At 45.0% G+C, this 21,192-nt stretch overlaps 1 protein-coding gene across 9 annotated transcripts in view; it reads right to left on the reverse strand.

Moving 5' to 3' along the window:
* RALY (RALY heterogeneous nuclear ribonucleoprotein) overlaps window positions 1–21,192 on the reverse strand; it is a 194,975-nt gene that overhangs the window by 60,825 nt on the left and 112,958 nt on the right. For 2 of the 9 annotated variants that reach the window (XM_048222385.2, XM_026503313.4), the window contains exon 1: window positions 17,742–18,037. The exons of 3 other annotated variants lie outside the window; for them this stretch is intronic. The gene's annotated coding sequence lies outside the window, so the exon portion shown is untranslated. 4 more of the 9 variants (XM_057312586.1, XM_026503312.4, XM_026503314.4 and 1 more) reach the window with 4 other exon arrangements.

Raw genomic sequence — 21,192 nt, forward strand, 5'->3', positions numbered from 1 at the left:
AGCCTCAGAAATATCTGTCATAAATGGCTCTGACTTCTAAAGATCCACTAGTGTGGCTGTCAGCAGACATTTCCTTTCAAAACTAGTTTGAAACTAAAATGTCTCTTATGAAAATTAGAAATACTCAAGGAGGGGATATGTAGGGAATAGTGGGAGATGGTGTGGTATTGAGTGCGAGACATGGAGCGTTTGGAAATGTGTATGCGTATAGGGGAGGACCTGCGTGCATATGTAAGGAAATAGTGTGGTGTCTGTGAGGCTTGCAGATACCTCCGTAACACATACGATTCTGAGTACCGGGTTAGAAAACAGTGGGACAGGGGGTATTGGAGGATAATGTGTAGGTACATAGCAGGAGGTTGGAATAGATAACTTGAAGATGTAAGGGTGATAATACGGATTTGTATGGAAGAGAAGCAATGTGTGCACCTTTGTGTTTCAATTTTGTGTCTTCGTATAGCAAAGCATATGAACTTGTACGGACAGGAGGGAGTGTGTGTGGCCTAGACACTTGTATGCATGAGAAAACAGATCCATGAGCATATCTGACTCATCCAGCCCTAGCTTTGCCTGAAGGCTGGTACCACACTCAACGGCAGGTCTGTCTGCAGAAATTTCTCATTAAAAATGACATTATGACAACTACTAAAAAAAAAAGAAAAGAAAAATGATAACAACACCCCCAGCATCGTGGGAGGTTAAAAAAAAGTCAATGCCAATAAAAACGACAGACACATAAGAAGCAATTATGCCACGATTATTTCTCAGCTTCACAAGGGGAGGTGTTTATTTGGAGTTAAATATTGTATAGCTGATTCACATCTCAACTCAAAGAACTGGATTTCCTGGGTCAACTTGGGAAAGAGGGCAAGAAAGAAGAAAGTAGGTAGAGAAAGGTAAACAATAAAGTTTTTTTTTAAAAGGTGGGGGGACTGGAGAAATGGGAAGATGAAAGGGAAAAGGTTGGGAAAAAAATAAATAAAAGGTAAGTAGGTTACAAGAGATAGGGAGAAGGGAAGGAAAGAAGAAGAAAAAAGGTATAAAGGACAGGAAAGAGAATGTCCTTTAGGCCCGCCCAGAAACTTAGCAGACACTCTAGCAGGAATTCTGGCTAAGGGGATGGGTGGAGTAGGTGGTGGAGCCCAATCTCTACGCTTCCTCGTTGCTTTTAGTCCAACCATTCCCTCCATCTGGAATGTTCTTCCCACCATCCTTGCCAAGTTGAACTTCTAAATCTTCAAGGACATTTTCAAAGGCTACCAGCTTTTAGAAGCTTCCAAGAGTTCTCCCAGTTAGAAGTTAGCTCTCAAGAACTCCCGTAAGCTTCCTCAGCACTTTGTCATACTTGACCTGTAGCATTTAACATTCAACTTTATACTACGGATATCAGTACACATACATTTCTGTTACTCATTCTACAAGTACTATTTGTGCCAGGACTATTACAGAGACACAAAGGAAACAGATAAGTAGTACACTGTTCCCTGGTCCATTAAGATCTCAATTCCATGAATGAGAGCAGATTTGGGTGTAATACAACAGCAGAGTACAACTACAGAAGTAGAAGCAAAGTGTAAAGAAGATTTCTACTTATGGAGTGATCACAGAATGCTTCATTGAGAAGATGGCATTTAAAATGCTTTGAAAAAATGAACAGGAGCTTGTCTGGTAAAGAGGACAGGAAGCTGGGAGCTTTCTACTCAGAGGAATCAAACAACAAAGTCATTCTGAACTGAGGAGGAGCACGGGGAAACAGTGGGTGTTACTATGCTCCTGACAAAAGGCAGCACAGTGAGGTGGTGGCACCAGACTGTATGAGCCTTGTAGCCAAGCCCAGAGTTGAGATTTTAACCTTTCCAATCTGTGCTGAGGTAGAGAAGAGGGGAGCGCTTTTAAAATGTCTCATCTCCTTTATTTAATTGCCCTACTTTAGAGCAAGTCCCCTCATAAAACCTGGAAGGTCCAATCCCAGGTTCTGCCTACTACAGAGGCATTATAAGAATTTCCCACAGAGGAGAAAGGCAGGCAACAGTCAGAAAAACAAGGAATAAAAGCGTGGGGATTGGGGGTAGGGAGGGAAGTGATGCACAAGGGAGGGCAACAGGGATCAAGGAGAAAGGAGCTGGAGGGGAGGAAAGAGAAGAAGCAGGAAAGCACAAAGGAGAGTCGGATCTTGGCACTGAGGTTCCTTGTCGCTGAGCTGTCCTCTACATCTTCCTAGGTAGAAAAAATAAGGTCAATCTGATGCTAGTGACAGAAATAGACCCTTTGTGCTGAAACTGAGCACATGACTAACCGCCACCTCAACCCTCCCTTTGCACAAGATGATGGAGTTTGCCCCACCTCTCCCAACCACCCGGAAGTAGCCAAAACACCTTGCCCCATGCCCTAAGAGTGTGTGAGACAGGAGAACCAAGCAAAGGTCTGGAGTTTGAAGTGGGGCCTGCCCAGGACCTCAGAAAAGCTCTGCTTCCTTCCCTGGACCTCAATTTCATCTACAAAACAAGGGGAGTAAAAGTGAAGCTCTCTTAGGGGCTGAGATAGCCTATGAGTTTATAGAAGTTGCTTCCCAGAGTGTGATACGTAATGTGGGGATTTTACTAACCTATCAAGTTGTAACTTCATTCCTTCCACTCTGAGCTATGGCCAGTTTGAAGCCAAGGAGAAGTCACCCAGAATGGCAGCTGTCCCTGACACTATCATCCATTTGGCCCTGTCCAAAGTCTAGTCCCTTGCCCAGACCTGTTTATCTCCTAGGTCACAAACAGATGTTCCAGCCCAAGCATGTGTTTTGTTTGACCCACATAAATTTGTTTAAAAACTTCTGAATTAACCACTAACATTTCAAATCAGATCTCATGTTTTTAAAAAGTTAAGTTTTCTAGCTTCTCAAAAATACGAGTGCTCAGGGCGCATGCGTGGCTTAGTCGGTTGAGCATCTGACTTGTGGTCTCAGCTCAAGTCGTGATCTTGGGCTCCCAGCATCAGGCTCTTCGCTCAGAGAGGAGTCTGCTGGAGATTTCTCTCCCTCTACCCCCTCCCCACGTGTGTGTCCTCTCTCTAAAATAAATAAATAAATCTTTAAAAAAAAATCAAGAGTTCTGGCAACCCTAGACACCGTGGGGTAGAGGTCAAAGGGTCTACTATAATCCTGTAATTTATCTGATGCCTTCTTATTTTATCTAAAAAAACAAACCAACAACAACAACAAAAAACCCACCATACTAACATGAGTAAACTTTTCAATTACTAGTTATAATATTTAAACTAACTGAACTCTAAAAAATCTGAGTACACTGACACTTCAGGAAGGTGTATTTTATCCTGTGATTTCATATATCATCCAATATGCAGCCATGTGTCCCAGTTTGAGAAACTCCAACATAGTTTATCTACTCACTCAAAACACACTTAGATCCTTTGGTAAGCACTGGGAAAGCAGTCATTAACAAGACAGGCATGGTTCCTGCCTTTGTAGAGCTCATAGTCCAGTAGGATATAACGGAAAAAAGCCATACAGAGCAGGGAGCACAAAGAAACACTAAGCTAAGGATCTCAAATAGGGACTTGTCTGTAAAGGAAAAGGTTTAATTAGGCTTTTGCTGCTGAAAAGTCCTTTCCAGCTCAAAATTCTACTAGCATCACAAGAACCTAGCCCAATATCCTTTTAACTCTTTTTAGCTTCCTCCCTTTATCTGGGAAATCATGATCAGTTGTCATGGAAATTACCATGGTGCTCCACATAAGGATGATGATGTTACGATAATTACAAGAAGCCAAAGGGAACAGGCAACAAGAAGAGTCACTCAGAAAGTCACCTACTTTCAACACATAGGAGCTGCTGCTCATTGCAGCTAGGTGGAAGAAAGACCAGGGACTAATTCCTAAGTAAAACAGTTTTGTGTTAGATGTCATGGTTTCTTTCATGAGGCATTGGGACCCACCTTCCATTAAACTCCCCCCCCACCAAACTTGTGTCAGAAACTGCAAAAAATGCTAATTTTACAAGGACAAGGTTCACTGGGCCTTGATTAGTTTGTTGTCCTTGTGAAATCCTAAGACAAACCAAGAGATAGACTTACTAGCCAACAGGGACACCAAAGTTTCTAATAAAATGAAGATAATTCATCTAGTCCCAGGGGACTAAGAGCACTATACCTGGGCAATATTCAATATTACAGAGTTCCATCTAGAGAGGGGTTGGCCCAAAAGGACCAAGCAGGTAGCAAAAATAAGTACAGCTGACCAAGTGTTTCGAAGAAAAACGTGCTAGTCTGGTGATAAACGCCAACTGGCACTGGACTTGGGTATCACAGAGACAACAGGAAATGGTGAGGGCTTTGACAAACTTGAGAACAAATATGCCCTATCTAAAGAAGCCAGCCAATAAGGAAACAATATGTGAAATGAACGGAAATGAAGAACATGATTCTTTAAACAAAAGCATTCTGCCAAACTAAGTTGGTAATGCAGACCTGCCCAAAGATCAGAATCATATCCCTGTGCCAAAGACCAAGAAAAGCCAAGCTACAAGCTTCTGAAACATGGACAGGCCAGTGCACAAAGAGTCACAATACAGGGAGTCCCTGGTAGAGGGCTCAGGGACGAAGACTTCCACTAAATATCTGGGGGCTATTCCCACTTCTGTGAATAGGAAAATTGTTCCAGCCCCTAATACTTCCTCAAAAAATCCTCCTCCCTCTTCAGGAGAAATCAGTCACCCTCAGAGCCCACATGCCAGGACCTCTGATTTCATACAGGGTATCTCCACTGAAAGGCAGCCCCAATATCCCCAGGCTGGGGTCCAACTCAAAACAAAACAGAAAAACACTGCAGGTCAAGTCAAACAAAATACGTATGCAGGCCAGAAACACCCCAAGGGGCTGCCAGTTTCCAATCCCTGATCTAGAGGATAAGATCCTCTGACTAGTTCTGAACAGGAAGGATTTAGGAGTCCCCTAAGGACACCTAACTTTTGTCAGAGGAACTGCTTTTCCAAGGAGCTATCCAGGGTCCTAGCCCACTTGGCTCCTCAGCTTTAGAACTCATGATTCCACAGCCTTCTTTGGCTTAACCCACTATCAAAGGTTTTGTTTTGGGGGCGCCTGGGTGGCACAGCGGTTGAGCGTCTGCCTTCGGCTCGGGGCGTGATCCCGGCGTTATGGGATTGAGCCCCACATCAGGCTCCTCCGCTGTGAGCCTGCTTCTTCCTCTCCCACTCCCCCTGCTTGTGTTCCCTCTCTCGCTGGCTGTCTCTACCTCTGTCAAATAAATAATAAATAAAATCTTTAAAAAAAAAAAAAAAGTTTTGTTTTGGGGGCACCTGGGTGGCACAGTGGATAAGCGTCTGCCTTCGGCTCAGGGCGTGATCTCGGCGTTATGGAATCGAGCCCCACATCAGGCTCTTCCGCTATAAGCCTGCTTCTTCCTCTCCCACTCCCCTTGCTTGTGTTCCCTCTCTCGCTGGCTGTCTCTATCTCTGTCGAATAAATAAATAAAATCTTTTAAAAAAAAAAAGTTTTGTTTTGTTTCTTTCTCTTTTTTTTTTTTTTTTTTTTTAAGAAAGATTTAAAGATATTAGGTACCTATTACATGCAAGGCACTCTAGGGATACAAACATCCTGAACCTTACTTCCTGGACTTTTGACTTGACTACTTATACTTGTATGGACCCAGTGCTGACTGCCATCCAAATTACTACAGATCCAAACCACTGCTCTATATACCACATTCAATCCTATATACCAGACTCATTTTAATGGCTTGACTAGCCAGTAAAATGAAAGCTCAGAAGCTTGGTTCCCCTCGAGGGGATATCTTTAAAACTCTTGTCCCTGAACTCCACAACTAAAAGTTCCTTCTCTCTGCAAAAGAGCACAACTGCCTCATTACAGTCAGATGTCCTTGGGAGTGAACAGTACAATTCTAAATGTATGCTCTCCCCTGAATCAAGATGGCATTCCCATGCTTTACTCCATCATTATTCTATCATCTCCAGATTCCCTCAGCATTTCCAAAGAAGCAGCAACACCTTTGACAAACAGAAAAGAAAAAAAGACTAGCTGTCCTTGAAATAGTAACTCAATCCAAGGAAGGAAGGTTTATTGCTGGAAAAATTTTGTTTTTTACCAAGTCCCTCACACTAGACTTATAAGCAGGGGAGAACACAACAAAAATGGTTTTTAGAAAAAGGCATCTGGCAGCAGGGAAGAGCATGGCATGGAAGGGGGCAAGAAAGGATGCAGGGAGGCTAGTTAGGAAGCTCCTATAGCTTCACAATGGCCAAAACAGGCTCCATGTCTGAAACAGGGTATGATCCTACAGTCCCTAACTGACTACCTGCCCACTGAAGACAGACTTATTCATCTGAGTGTCACCCACAGCATCTAGTACCATGCCATCACATGGTAGGCACTCAAATGGTCATAGACCCATAAACCACCACTCCTGTGGGAGTTCTCAGTGTACATATCAAAGAAACCAAGGCCCAGAGAACTTAAAGTGATTTGCCCAAGCTCACAAAATGGGTGAGTGGTAAAAAGCAAAGAACAAAAAGGCTTTGGAGGCAAGAAGGTCTGTGTTCACATCCAAGGCTGCTGTGAGCCCTTGGGCAAGTCAAGTCACCCAACTCAACCTTTCTCAGTCTGTTTTCTCATCTGCAAAGTAAGAATACCTATTCTTTGTAGAGCTGCCGTGAGGAATAAGACATACTGCTCCCTAGATACAACCACAAATTCACAGGAAATTCAGAACACGGAAAACTCTACAGGAAAAACCCAGTTACTTCAACAAATAAAGGTAACAACAACAAAAATGGAAGTGAAATTACAAATTAAGAAACTTAAGATATGTAACAACCAATTAAAACGTGTGGATCTTATATGAATCCTAAGTCAAACAAACTGTAAAAATAAGATTGTGACATTTATGAGATAATTGGAAATTTAAACACAATCTGGATTTTGATGGTATTAAGGAATTATTAAATTTTATAAGGTATTGAAAATGGCACTGTGGTTGTGTTTCATGTTTTTTGTTTTTTAAATAAACTTTACCCACAACTTGGGGTTGAAACTCACGACCCTGAGGTCAAGAGTCACATGCTCTCCTGACTGAGCCAGCCAGGTGCCCCTGTGGTTGTTTTAAAGTCATCCTCTAGAAATATATTGTGAAATATTTAAAGGCAAAATAGAATAGTTGAGATTTTCTCCAAAGCACAGGATGAGGAGAAGTAGGTAGGGGAATAAACGAAATAGGACTGACTGAATTGAAGCTGAGTGATGGGTATATCATGCTTCATTAACCTATTCTGTCTACTTTGTGTATGTTTAAAATTTTCCATACTTAAAACAATTGGTTAGGCTTAAATCCTGGCAACTCCATTCACTAGTAGTGTGACTACAGGCATATTTCTTAACCTCCTAGTGTCTCAATTTCTCGTCTATATGATGAGGATCAACAGAACCTACTTCTCAGGGTTGAAGTGAGAATAAATATGATTTATAGACAGATTTATATATGACAAAATTTATAAAACATGTAAGTGATATAAATTTACACATATAAGTCTTAAAATACACCATTTATAAAGATTTCTATACATACAAACAAACATAGAGCTTAGCACATCCTAACTTCAATAAACATCAGCCCTGTTAGTATGAACACAAGGTACCAAGCACGGTATCGCAACACAGTGGGCACCCAATACATGGCCGCAATTATTAATATGAAACACAGACTTAGGTTTAGAACCTAAGTCAGATTTTTAATCAAGTACTCAACTAGTCTCCTCGACAGAAAGCCAAAATGCCCTCTGGTAAATGTCCCCAGTGGCAGCTCTAACATCCCCAGTCTCTCCTAACAAATACCCCAGGACCTGACACAGGATCAGCATCTGACCGATGTTTAATATGGAAGTGCTACACTCTTGGAGCAGGCAGGGCCACCTTATTTCCCCCAACCAGGTAATTTAAGGTACATTTTCTAATATTTGCTGACAGAACAAAGAGGAAAGGCTCTAAGAAATGATCAATGTTCATGCCAGCCTTCAAAATGATTTGGTAAAACTACGGAAAATAAACACCCAGCTAGGGTCCACCCAGCAGGATAAAAGCTGACAAAGAAATGGCAATTTTTCCCTGAGCAAATATACAAGTTAACAGATGAGCTCTGAGAGACTAAGCTCTTTAGGTTTTGGCATTCCCCTCTCTCCCCCTCCCCCTTCTTTTAAGAGAAGACAAACTCTCAACATACTTCAAGTATGACTGTTCACTGGATTAATTTATTCCCTGAAATGATGTAATTACGGGCAAAGAGTCATTCTCATCCTTCTACCCAGTTTAAATACAAATCAGCTTGGGAACAGTAGACCTTTTCCACCTGCTCCAGAAGGCTATGAGAAAGCATCACCCACCCTTGAAGTATGAGACACTTCCTCCCCCCCTCAGCTCATTAGCAGGAATAGGGATGCCACTCAATTTAGTCACTCGTGTGTTTCTGTTCAAGATGTTCCTGTCATACAGAATGTCCTCTCTCCATCTCTATAGCCTAAAATCTCCTGTGACCATACCTTCCGGGAAAAAAAGGGGAGGAGAAGGGAGAGGGGCACAGCATCTGGGGATATCTGGTGTTGCTTCTGGGTAGTCTGGGAGATAACAGTCCAGACACAGAAATATTGGTTCACAGTTTGTAAGCACAACCAGATAGAATATTAGAAACTAAAGTGATCCCAGATAATATATGGTCACTATCTTTATCCTACAAAACCCAGCGAAATGCTCACACCTACGTAAATGTTCCCTGGGTACCACACCCCCACAAACGAAGCAATCTCTCCCTCCTCTGAAATCCCAATCTCTTTACCTCTTTACAGTACTGCTACCTGAGAATTCATATTATGGTTCTTAAAACTCACTTCTGTAACTACGCACCAACCAGCATGACTTAAAATGAAAAATATAGACAATGTTAAGTGTTGACATGGACATGGAGCAACAGGAATTCTCTCATATACCACTGATCAGAGTGTGATCTGGTATGGCTCTGAAAACTGTCTGGCAGTAACTAATAAAGCTGAACATATGCCTACTCTGTGACTTGACGTTGGAGAACACTAACTGCTCCCCCTGAAGTTTTTCCTAGCCTTTTGCCTCATCACTGCCCCTGTCTAAATGCTTCCATCATTCTTTTCTCCAATCCTAGAGGCTGATTCAGACCCCTCTTCCTGATCACTCCAGCCCAAAGAGATCTCCCCTTCTATGGAAAACTCTGCCATTTACCTATTAACTCTGACAAATGGCTCATGTATTCTTCACATATAAATTGCATCATCTGGTTCTATAATGTACTTTTTTACTTTTAGTAACATTATCTAACTTGCTCCTCACAATAACACTGTGAGGAAGTTAAGACATGGAACATTAAACCCATTTTATAGATGACAAAATGGAGGTTCCAAGAGGAAAAATGACTTATTTCAATTTACCTGGGAAAATTAGTGCCAGGGAACAAGAGTAGGCCTTATTCTTCCAAATCAAGCTATCTACACCGAACTGCCATAGTGTCAGATACATATTCATGATAATCTTATTTCCCAAAGAGACCACACGTTTCCTGAAGGCAAGAATATGCTATACATGTTTACATCCCTCAGAGCACCAAGAAGGCACTAGGTGGGCTCCATACAGTTTGGATGACTGATTTCAATACTGTCCGCAATCTTCAAGAACAGGCACAGGCATATTTCCTCTTCTTCTAGACCTCACAGACAATGCTAAATTGTTGGAAGAAATTATGAACACAACACAGCATCCAAAAAAACTTTTTTGAGTGTAGGCACCAGGAAAGAGGAAGACCCCTTCAAGATCAGGGTAAGTTCAACAGTCCCTCCATTTCCTAAGGGCTCTGTGCTGCAAAGTGGCAAAGAAGGCTGGCACAGACAGTGGCAGTGGGCTTCAAGAATCACAATTTAATCACAACTAGTAAGTCACAAATTGAGCAAATGCCAGAAACCACACCTCAAATAATTCACTTGCAGGCAAAATAGGGAACTATTTTATTTCAAAACTGAGTATAATAAAACTTAAAATAATTCAATATGAAACTTAATTTTCTTCCTTCCTAAATAAGAACCTAGACAATACCAAATCTTTCTGGAAGCCAGCCAGAGAATGATGTGAGGAGAATAGGGAAAGCACTAGGCAGATGTCTGGACACCCAAACCTGCAGGACAATGTTGTCCCCTACCTTAACATTCTTCACTTTACACACTGCATGTGGGACATCTCAGCAATAGAGGATAAAGGGAGGCAAAATAAAGGTAGGGAGGGCACACCTGGGTGGCTCAGTTGGTTAAGTGGCCAGCTCTTGATTTTAGCTCAGGTCATGATCTCAGGATCCTGGCACTGAGGCCCTCGTTGGGCTCCGTGCTCAGTGGGGAGACCGCGTCAAGATTCTTTCTCTCCCTCTGACCCCCCACCGCTCGAAGGCGTGCACATTCTCTCTCTCTCTCTCTCAAATAAATGAATCTATCTAAACGTTGGAAGTCATATTCAAACAGGTCTCTTTGCGTAGTAATACATCCACCAATTCTATTTCTAGTCTTAACCCTCAACCCAAATATCTGGGCCAAGGCGGCAAGAATAAGAACCAGCTATGATCTATTGTACTTCTCTGTCTCCCTCTCAAAACTGAAAGTAATTTGAGGGCAAGAATCATGTCCTGCTTGGTTTTTATGTTCTCCATAGAGAGAACACAGCAGGTACTCCAAATTCCTGGAAATGAATGATTGAACTTTGGAATGGAAAGCAGCTACACAAGCATCATCATGCTACAGCATCTAGGTAACCTACTTAACATGGTAACTCTACCAAGACCCTAATTTTAGTTAAGAGTTGATTTTAATTGGTGTGAAAATCAATTTAGGGTGAGTCTTTAAGGTCTGAAGAAAAGACATTCTTGTGTTCAACTGATTCGGGCATAGCTATCATTATTATATTGACAACACCATCACTCAGTGCCAGCTTTCAGCTATCTGGAAAAACAAAGTCCCAAAGCCTTAAAATGGTCTGTGTAAGCAGGGAACAACATTTGACTTCTCACTGTAGCATGATCATACTTCCAGAAAGGAAACCCAGACCTAGAGAAATAATGAGTTATGGAAATGATTCTTTTAAATCTACTGCTGAGCTTGCTTTCACTGGCATAAAGAATTACAAAGAAAACTAGACAAACAGATCAACAGACACCATGCAAACAATACCTTTAACTAGGCTTAGTAAAATCCTTAATAAAACAAACAGGAGACTGCTAAATACCACATAAATGCCTCTGGAATGAAGAAAACCTGGCCCATAATATTAAGCTTATAAGCCTGGCCTTCTAAAAGAGAATAATTACTTGGAAGAAAGCAATGATTCTTACCTCGACAAATAAACAGAACTATTCACTCTCTACAGACGGCATTTCAAGGGCCAGGTAACCTCAGTAGAGGTATCTACCTCATAACGCTAAAGCTCTAAGGAAATGCAAATTTCTGGCCTAGTGTTTTTCCAGCCCTAGTACTGTTTGGGCATCTTTTAGTGTTTTTTTTTTTTTTAATTTTCTCTTTATTCTATGATTTTAAACAGTTTGCTACATATTTTAAATATAATTTTTTATAGTCTTAGACTCCAAGTTTGTCTATGGGACAACAGCTCCAAGTTTATAATGGAACTCGGCAGACAATTTGATAAATTCATCTCACAAGCAATTTTTCAGCAATCTGTCCACTCTAAAAAGCAATATCCATCTGTTTATATACTAAAAGGTATCTGTGAACTCAGAATTTTTAGCCCTCTGACATATTCTCAATGCTCTAACAAAGCCCTTTCTCCTTCCAGAGATGAATTCTGAAGCCACTTATGTAAAACCAGAAATTCATACTATTAAGAGGTAAAAATATCATTCAAGATTATTTAGTTCAACCCTGTTGTTTTAGACAGGAAGACTGAGATCCCAGAGAGTAGCAGGTAATTACAATTTACATGTCTTTGGAAAACATCAAATGCCTGCTATTTCCCCCAGTGGAACCACACTGGGCATGCTGGGAGAATGGCGAGACTTGCACTTTAGTAAGTGAGTGGAGCACTCCAAATACATGTGTCTGAGCCTCCTAAAAATCTACATATTCAACCATAATCTCCCTACCCTTATCCCTGCATGGAGAGCAAAGGGCAGTGGACAGCCTGAATGACCTTTTGGGGATATAAACTAGAACCTAGTGATGATATGCCAACCTTCCCCCCTCCTCTGATGAGGTATAGCCCATTTATTCACATGAAGTCCATTATGAAGTAACAGAAAAACACTAAAACCAAGGAAAAAGAAGAGGTTGTAGAAACAGAAAAGATAATAAAGATACTTGGGCAGATGCCCATCTCTAGTTATTCACTTAAGCAGGGAGACGAAAATGAATAGAGAAGGACCTCTAAACCTTTTTTTCTCTCCGACTCCCACCCTTTCGGTCTTTTACAAAATTTCAGGGAGGTCTGAGACTATTTTATGATGAAACAGGGCTGGCCAGAAAAGGAAAGGAGTTGGCCAAGCCCACAAACTGAGTTAGTAGCAGGAACCAGACTGAAATGATCCTCAGGCTCATGACTAGGTTCCCAGCTTATCCCACTGCCCACCCCACCCCCAATCCTGAGAGTCTAAGTGCTTTGTGCCACTTTGGGTCTGAAACTTTCCTTACAGAACCTACTGGGCTGTTGTAGGTCAGCAGGCTAACATTACTAGTCATCTTCTCCCCCTTCCAGTTATACATTTTATACATGAAGCTAAAATTTTTAAAAACTAGGTTTTTATAGACATTCATGTGAAAATCCTACCTCTACTCTTTCCCCTGCCACTGCCTAAGAAAAAAAAGAGAAGAGAGAAAGGAGGAAAGAAAATGCCTCTCCAAGAGATATACTATCTAAATCATCATCTAGAATCATAAAATGTTATTGCTAGAAGGGACCCTTATAGTCAATCTAGTCATTATTTTCTATCATTATTCAGATGAATAAACCTGGACCTTTGCCACCTGACGAAAAGACTGGAGTACAGAGCAGGGTCTCCTGACTCCTGTCCCCAAAAAAATCCCTCATGGTCCCTCTCCATCCTGACCTGCCCCACCCCACCCCACCCTCTAACTCCATCACTGTTATCTAAGCTACTGAGATCCGCTGCTTTCGGGATGCAAGCTCCTGAAGCTACATGTTACTTTGTTTTCCCAGTGCCTAGCAGGTAGTAAACACAGGTGACAGAGAGGGCCACATTAGCAGATAGAGAGAGTCTCAGTACCAAAGGACATTGTCTCGAAAAAATGTAAGCCTAACATAAGCAGTTTTCAGAGCTATGCAGGGCCTAAATGTCTGGGATCTAATATTTCCTCCTTTTCTTAACTAGTGTTTACATCATCCAATTCAGCCAGGAATAGTTACCAGGTATGTTGTGCAATACCGTCCCTCACCCACACCCCCACCCCCACCCCCACCCCTCCATGGAGAACTAGAATCAATAACTAGAAAGTAAATGAAAGCAGATATAAGACAACCCTGCATGAGAAATCCACCTCCTCTCCTATGTCTTCACCTCAGTAATCAGCATCCCCATCTATACAACTGCACCAGGTAGAAATCTAGAAGTCAAACTTGATGACTCTCCACACCAATAATCTTTGTGTCTCACTGTTCAATTCCTTCTACACATACACTTCATTCATTTGAAACACCATCCTCTCCTCCTGTATTACCACAACAGCCTCCCCCTAACCGGTCTTTTTGCCCATGGTGCTCTAGCCCTCCAAACCACTCCCCAAACAGGTAGCCAGAGATATCCTTCTAAAATGCCCATAGGAGCATGGCCCCCCTCACCTCAAAATGAAGTCCAAATTCCTCAACCAGGGCAACAAGGCCCCTTCATGACTTGGCTTCTGCTCTACCTACCTTACTCGTCTCACCTAATCTCTTGCCACATCCACCCATCATTTGCTTTATGCTCCACCCAGGAATCTTGAGAAATATGAGAGATGTATTTAATCCCTCTGGGTCTGTTCCTCACCTACAGAATGGGAATAACAGTATGTACTTCTTGGGGTGGTTATAGGAAAAAATTAACACACAGTAAAATATTAGAGTAGAACCTGATAAAGGAAATGGCCAAAAGTCTCAACTATTACCACCACCATCTCTAGACTTGCTATTCCTTCTGCCTAATCTTATCTTTGTCTCCTTCTCAACTCTCCAATCTCTTCTTTTCCTCCTGCCTTATGTCTCCATTTTTCTTGAGATCTGGACTTAGCCAACTTCTCCGAAAAAGCCTCCAAGGCTGGGTTAGTTACCATTCCTCTATGCTCTAATAGTGTTTATCTTTATTCACAACACTTCTCACATTGCCTGTTTCCTTGCCTGCCTTCCCCACGAGGCTGGATAGACTCAAATCCCCAAGCTATGACTGTGCATGGCAGATACTTAATAATTTTTCTGTAAATGGAAAACTTTCTAATAATGAAGTGTCCAATGAAACCGAATCTCAGCAAGTAGCCAATTCAAATGTTGGCCAGAGGGCTGACTGGTCGACAGGACTTTAAAAGCCCTTCAACTACAAGATCCCATCCAATAAACAATTCAACATATTCGGACCTCATTATCGCACTCAGGGGTTTGGACTTAATACATGGGCAATGTTAGGCCATCAGATCTTTAAGGAAAGTGCAACATGTTCTGATCTGTTTGCTGCCCTATTATCCATCTCTCCAACACCTCCCACCCCCACCCCCTGTTGGTTATCAGGACTAAATTCGAACTACCCTTCAAAAACACCATATTCCACCACCTCCAAAACACACAGAAACAGAAACAGTCAAACCTAAGGGAGTTTTGAAAGGCTAAATGCATTTAACTCCATCTTTTTTTTTTTTTTAAGATTTTATTTATTTATTTGACAGAGATAGAGACAGCCAGCGAGAGAGGGAACACAAGTAGGGGGAGTGGGAGAGGAAGAAGCAGGCTCATAGCAGAGGAGCCTGATGTGGGGCTCGATCCCAGAACGCCAGGATCACGCCCTGAGCCGAAGGCAGACGCTTAACCACTATGCCACCCAGGCGCCCCCATTTAACTCCATCTTAACCACCTACAAGCAGTGAGTATTCATAAACACCATCTAGGAACCCATAGCTAATCCTTCTTGTGTGACTTTATGGAAAGATGAGGGCAGAGAGAGCGCATTTCATAAAGATAATCCATTTAATCATCCTCTGAGTAGTTTTGAGCCGAGCTGCTGTCATAGCGCTGCTATTCTTGATCACTGCAGCCCGATATGCCCAAACCCTGGATAGTCGGAAAAGCAGGTGCAAACAAGGCAAGGGTGGAGAGTCCTCTGGGTTCTATTTCAAGGATAGGAGGTCTCTTTGGAAGATACAAAAAGGGCCAGCACAGATCTCCAGAAAAGGCTTCTGTAATAAGGAACTTTTCAATCCACAGATCAGAGGAAAAAGGGGGAAAAGAGCTTAGCCAGAGGTACAAACAGGCCTCTGTTCCCGCTCTGCGGCCGCATGCCACACCCTACTGCAGATAAGGACTAATCATTTTGCATTTACAAAGCACCCTGAGGTCAAGGGAGGCACAAAAAGTACCAGCTTTGCCAGTCACTAAAGGACAAAAAAAAGTAGGATTTCACTTATATGAGGTACCTGAAGTAGTCAAAATTCAGAGACAGAATGGTGGTTGTCAGGGGCTGGGGGGAGAGGGGAATAGGGAGTTAGTGTTTAATGGGTACAGAGTTTCAGCTGGGGAAGATGAAAAAGTTTTAGACAAGGATAGTTAGTGGTGATGGCTGCACAACAGTGTGAAAGTACTTAATGCCAGAGAACTGTCTATTTAAAAAGTGGTTAAAATGGCAAATTTTACCTCATGTATATTTTTACCAAAAAAAAAAAAAAGTAAAAAAAAAACAAACCCACACCAGCTTAAAAGTTATATTGTCTGTGGTTATCAATTACATGATCCTGAGCAAGTCACAATAACCTAAGACTGTTTCCTCCTCTGTAAAACAGGGATAATAACACCTAATTCATACATTCGGCTCTGAGGAATAAATGAGATACCCCACAGAAAGTCCTTAGTCCAGGAACTGATACCCAGTAAGTACTTAATAAATGTTAGCTATTATTTCCACTACTACAATACACTTTCACAGCCATTTCTCACACTCCCCACACAAACAGGTTCACACAGCCACAATGAGTGGTTCCATTAATGATGCTACATCAAATCCTCTGCCCAAGAAAGGTGTCCTGTCCTCACCACTTGTTAATTTGGTGACCTAAGTAAATCAAGTGCCCCAACCTTGCTGTGTCTCAATTCTCAATTACAGCTGTAAAAAGGAGATGTCAAGCAAACTCTAAGAAGTCCCTCACAGAACCGGGTTAGAAATCGTATGATTCCAGAAGTGTACTATAAACCATAAAGTACCATACGATAAAAGTAATGACTAATGAGAATTGGTACACCTGTGCACAAAACCTGACCTACTTTTAATGCTAAACCTGACGCATAGAGAGTGGCTGAAACTGAACAACTTTCTCAAGATTTCAATTTACTCAGGATTCCTGGTCTGTTAAGGCCTGAATAATTTAGTGCCCCTTCAAAATGTGGCAAGGGATGGCAGAAATAAAATGATTACTGGACTGCAAAGCAGAAGACTGGGAATTCTAATTCTGATTCTGTCACTAAGGCAGTCTGTGAATTTAGACAACTTACTTCCCCTTTCCAGTGTTCACTTAACAGGGCAGGGTGAAAGGTTTAGGGCAGATAAAAAAGTTAAACCAGATGGTAAGACCCCTTCCAGGGCCTACATACCACAACTCCTAAATCCAGAATTTTGTAAAGAGGGGAGCACAACAGACCTCCAGATTCCAAAGAAACTAATGCAAACATCAAGAGACTCCTTCAAGATGTGGCCTAGGAACTCTGATTTTTAGACACTTCCCACAATAGGAATCAAACACACTGGAAAACTAGAAACTTGCCAAAGTTAATCTTAGTTCACTTTTACCCCTCTTGGGTCTTATTGGAAAATAGGAAAAATAAAGCCCTATTTGAAGGCAGGGAGTTGAAGCACTTGACTTGAGCCACTTCCTGCTTCTCCTCCCCCCAAGTAGAAGCTGTAAATCTCAACACTATAGAAAACACGCAAGGTTTGGGGGAGGAGGGGAGGAACATGCCATAAATAAGATAAAGGACAGACCTCACTGTTAAAATGACTTAAGCCTTCCTTGAGCCAAAACCCCAGAGAACTTCAGTTGTGCTTGAGATCTGGAGTCCCCAACATTCATCAAATTCTAACGGGAAATACTAGCAAGACATTCACTGTAATTTCCTTCCCCTCGGACCTCCCGTATCCCCAGAATGGGATTTCATCCATAGTATAGTGGACACTATACTATGAGTCAGGGAAAACGGAGTGACCCGAGGGTAAGTCAGAATCCTCTCTGCACTAAGAAAGCACACAAGCTCACACTAAGAAATAAATAACAGGTACTAGTACCACGGCTTTCCACTTCTGTGGCTACTAAACTGTGATTTGGAGCAAATTATTTTACCTCTCCGTGCCCTGACTTCTGCTTTTGTAAAGGGGAGGACAACCCCAGGAGGCCGTCCTGAGCATTCAATGAAATAAGGCTTACGAAGTTCCTAGTCAAGTCCATTAAATGTTACCTGTTGGTATTAAACACTTCCTTCACAAACTAGTTCCCTAAATCCACAAACATCCTGCGAAGCGACTTTCTTTCCCCCATCTTACGGAGGGGCAAACTGAAGCTCGGCCGCCCAGGGGGCTGCGTGAAGTGCGGAACACCGCCCCAGCTCGAGGGCGCGTTGTTGCTGCTCTCGGAGCCCCAAGGTGTGCAGCGAGCCCAGCAACGGCAGCGGTGGGGGTCGAGGCGGCGCTCAGGCCCGTGGGACGCGAGGCAGGGCCAGTTCTGCGCGCCTCGGGGAGCCGGCAGCCCCAGCCCGGGAGGGAGAGCCGGAAGGAGCCCGGGCCGGGGCTAGAGCCCGGGTCGGGGCTAGAGCCCGGGTCGGGCCCGCCCAGGCCTCCCCGGCGCGGCCTCCGCTCCGCTCCGCTCCGCTCCGCTCCCTCCCTCCTCCCCTCGCCGGGCGGGGCGGGGCGCGAGCACAAAGACTCCAACTTCCGAGCGGGCGCGGGCCCACCCTGCCAACTCCTGGCCCAGGCCCGGCCCGCGAGGAGGAAGCAGCCAGGGAACGCCAGGCGGCCGGGGGCAGGCGCGGGTGGGCCTGGCCAGCGACACGGGGTTTGGGGGGAGGTGCGGGGGGAGGGGGACGGGAGTTACTCACGCTCCCGGGACATACAGAATCGCTGAAAAAAGAGTTTCTAAAAATAGGCAGCAACCCTCGCGAAGAGGTGGGCGGCCGAAAAGGAACAAGGAACACTCCCCCGCACCCCTAAGGAGACGCCCGTGGCCCCCACTCACCCGAGCCGAGAGGTCTGGAGGAAGCCGCGCGGCGCGGAAGGAGGCGGTGCCGCCGCACTCGGGGGCGGAAGGGAGGGAGAGGAGAAGCAGGGAGGCGGCCCCGGCCGCGGCGTGAGGAGCTGAGCACACGCGCGGGAGTCGCCCCTACCGCCGCTGCCGCCCCCTCAGCTTCTCTCGGCTGCGCCCGCCCTGCGCCCGCGCCGCTCGCGCGCCCCGCCGCACTGACAGCGGCGCGAGCCCCGCAGCCGCGAGTCCTTCCCTCGGCCGGCACCACTGAAAAGCACGGGGGTGGGGGCGCCCTGAACGGCTTTCCTCAGCTTGGCCCCGCCCGCCGCTCCAGCCCTGGCCCCGGGCCCTTCCTCCACATGCCCGACTCGGTCTCCAGGGAAGGACACTGTGACACAAGCGCTAGGAGTCCGCAGCCCCACCCTGACACTGCCCGGCTTCCCGAGCGCATGGGCTCTCCCCACCCCCTCAGCCTCGTTTTGGAAAGGTCCAGAGCTCCGGCGGGGAGAAGAGGAAGGCGGGGCCTGGCAGGGAGGAGGGACTGAGGAGGGAGCCTGGGGAGGCGGGGCTAAGGGCGGGGAGAGAGAAAGACTCTCCTACACCAATAAGCGAGCCGAAGGCGGGGCAGGGCTGAGAGGGTGGTGATGCCAGAGACGAGAGAAGCGCAAGGCAGGTATGGAAGACCGTGGAGGCCGCGCGGAGCCAGGAGCCACGGCCGCGCTTGAAAGGAGGGGCTGTGGGTGGGGCTAAACCGAGGCCGTTCCCATAGGAGGAGTCAAGGGTGGAGGGAGACCGAGGCGAGGCTGGAGAAAGCGGAGCCCTTAGAAGAGGGGGCGGGAGACGGGGCCGAAGAGAGATCCAGAAGGGAGGAAAAATTTTAGCGGGACAGAAGGAGGCGGGCCCGGAAGCAGAACAGGGAGGAGGGGGCCCAAAGGTGGCCATTCTGGGGATGAGCCGGAAGGAGGCGTGACCCGAAGGCGGGTCGCGAGGCTGGTGCTGGGGTGGGCGGGGCCTGGAGATGGGACCCAAACAAGTTGGGGGGGGGGGGAAGGCGGCGGTGCCCGAGGAGTGCGTAAGGGACGCAGTAGGAAGAAGCTTCAGGTCCTTTCACTTTCAGGGAACCAGGTGCGGGGACTGCGCGAGGATAGGTCCTCGCAGCCTAGGCTAGGACAGGGCCGAGAGGCCGCGGTTGGGTTGGGTTTGGGGAGGACGTGCCACTCCCACCTTCAAAGGAGGTTAAATCCAAATACTTTTGCCCTTCTAGGGTGCGGGCAATGTTTTATAACCCGATCTGGGTGGTGGTCCTCTCTACTGAATATTTCTCCTGTCGGAAACTCTCACCCAAATCAGTGTTCCAGCTTCCAAGGACTAGCCGGAGGGGTCTTCCAAGAACCCACGAAGACCGTTGCCCTTCAATCCTCAGCTATAGACTACCTTGAGGGCCAGGAACTGTCCAAATTCTCCATGCGGCCGACCTGTGATTTCATGATTGAATTTTTCACATTGCTACCCCCCAGAACCTGCCTAAAGAGACGGGAGTCCTAAAAACGACAGAATTTGAATGGAATCCTGGTCCTGCCAGACCAACAAGTACAACTCCGCTTGTGTTGTTTGATGACCATTGTGTCTCCCTTTAGAGGAAGAGAAATCAAATTAGAGAGACAGTGACACTGAGACCAAGGCCAGGAACATTCTTCCCCTACCTCTTCTAACTGGTTCCTTCTTACGCCTCAAGTCTCTGTTTAAATATCACCTCCTCAGAGAGGACTTTCCTGAACACTCCACCTGAAGATGTTCTCTAGTTTGGCCTCTTGTTCATTTCCTTCATTGCATTTCTCAGTCTTGTCATTTCTTGGTCTGTGTGTTTCTGTCTGTCTCCCCACTAGAAGGTAAGTTCCATGAGACCAAGAATCTTTGGTTGAGTACATCACTGTTACCAGACTTGGCGCAATGGCTGGGATAGACATAATGTTCAATAAACACTTGAGTGAATGAATCAATCAACCAATTAAGGAATTGGTCCCTGCCAATCTCCTCTGCTCTGTTTCTGGCTGCTCCTGGCTACTTGCCTCCCTCCCTTTGTACTGGCCTTACAATGTGTGCTTGAATACACCACAGTCTCTCAGCACCCTCTTATAGCATCCTCCACTTGGACTGCTCCTCCCCTTCTGCCTAGATGCCTCCTGTTCATCCTTCAAAACTCAGCTCAAGAACCACCTCCTCTGAGAGGCTTTCTCTGACCTCCCATCAGCCCCATCACCAGGTGTTCACCCCTCCCTGTTCATAGCCTGGATTATAAAACTTGCCTCTGCAGGTGACAATCCTCTTCCTGCTGGCACTAAGGATTATATTCATAGCTTCAAAGGTCCTGATCTGCCCTCTGCTACTGTTCTGACCTTATCCCCTATTGTATTGCTTTCACCTCCTCTTACTCTGCTCCAGTCACACTGGCCTTGCTGTTCTTCTAACATGCCAAGCATACTGCTAACTTCGCGGCCTCTGCACTTGCTGTTGTGTGTGCCTCAAATGCTCCCCTCCCAGATGTAGGCATGGCTCACTCCTTCAGGTTTCCACTCAAATGTCACTTCCTCAGAGAGGCCTCCCCTGGCCCACATTTGAAATAGCAACACCACGGGGCGCCTGGGTGGCTCAGTCGGTTAAGCATCTGTGTT

Source organism: Ursus arctos, unplaced genomic scaffold (genome assembly GCF_023065955.2).
Source record: "Ursus arctos isolate Adak ecotype North America unplaced genomic scaffold, UrsArc2.0 scaffold_16, whole genome shotgun sequence".
NCBI classification, from domain to species: domain Eukaryota; kingdom Metazoa; phylum Chordata; class Mammalia; order Carnivora; family Ursidae; genus Ursus; species Ursus arctos.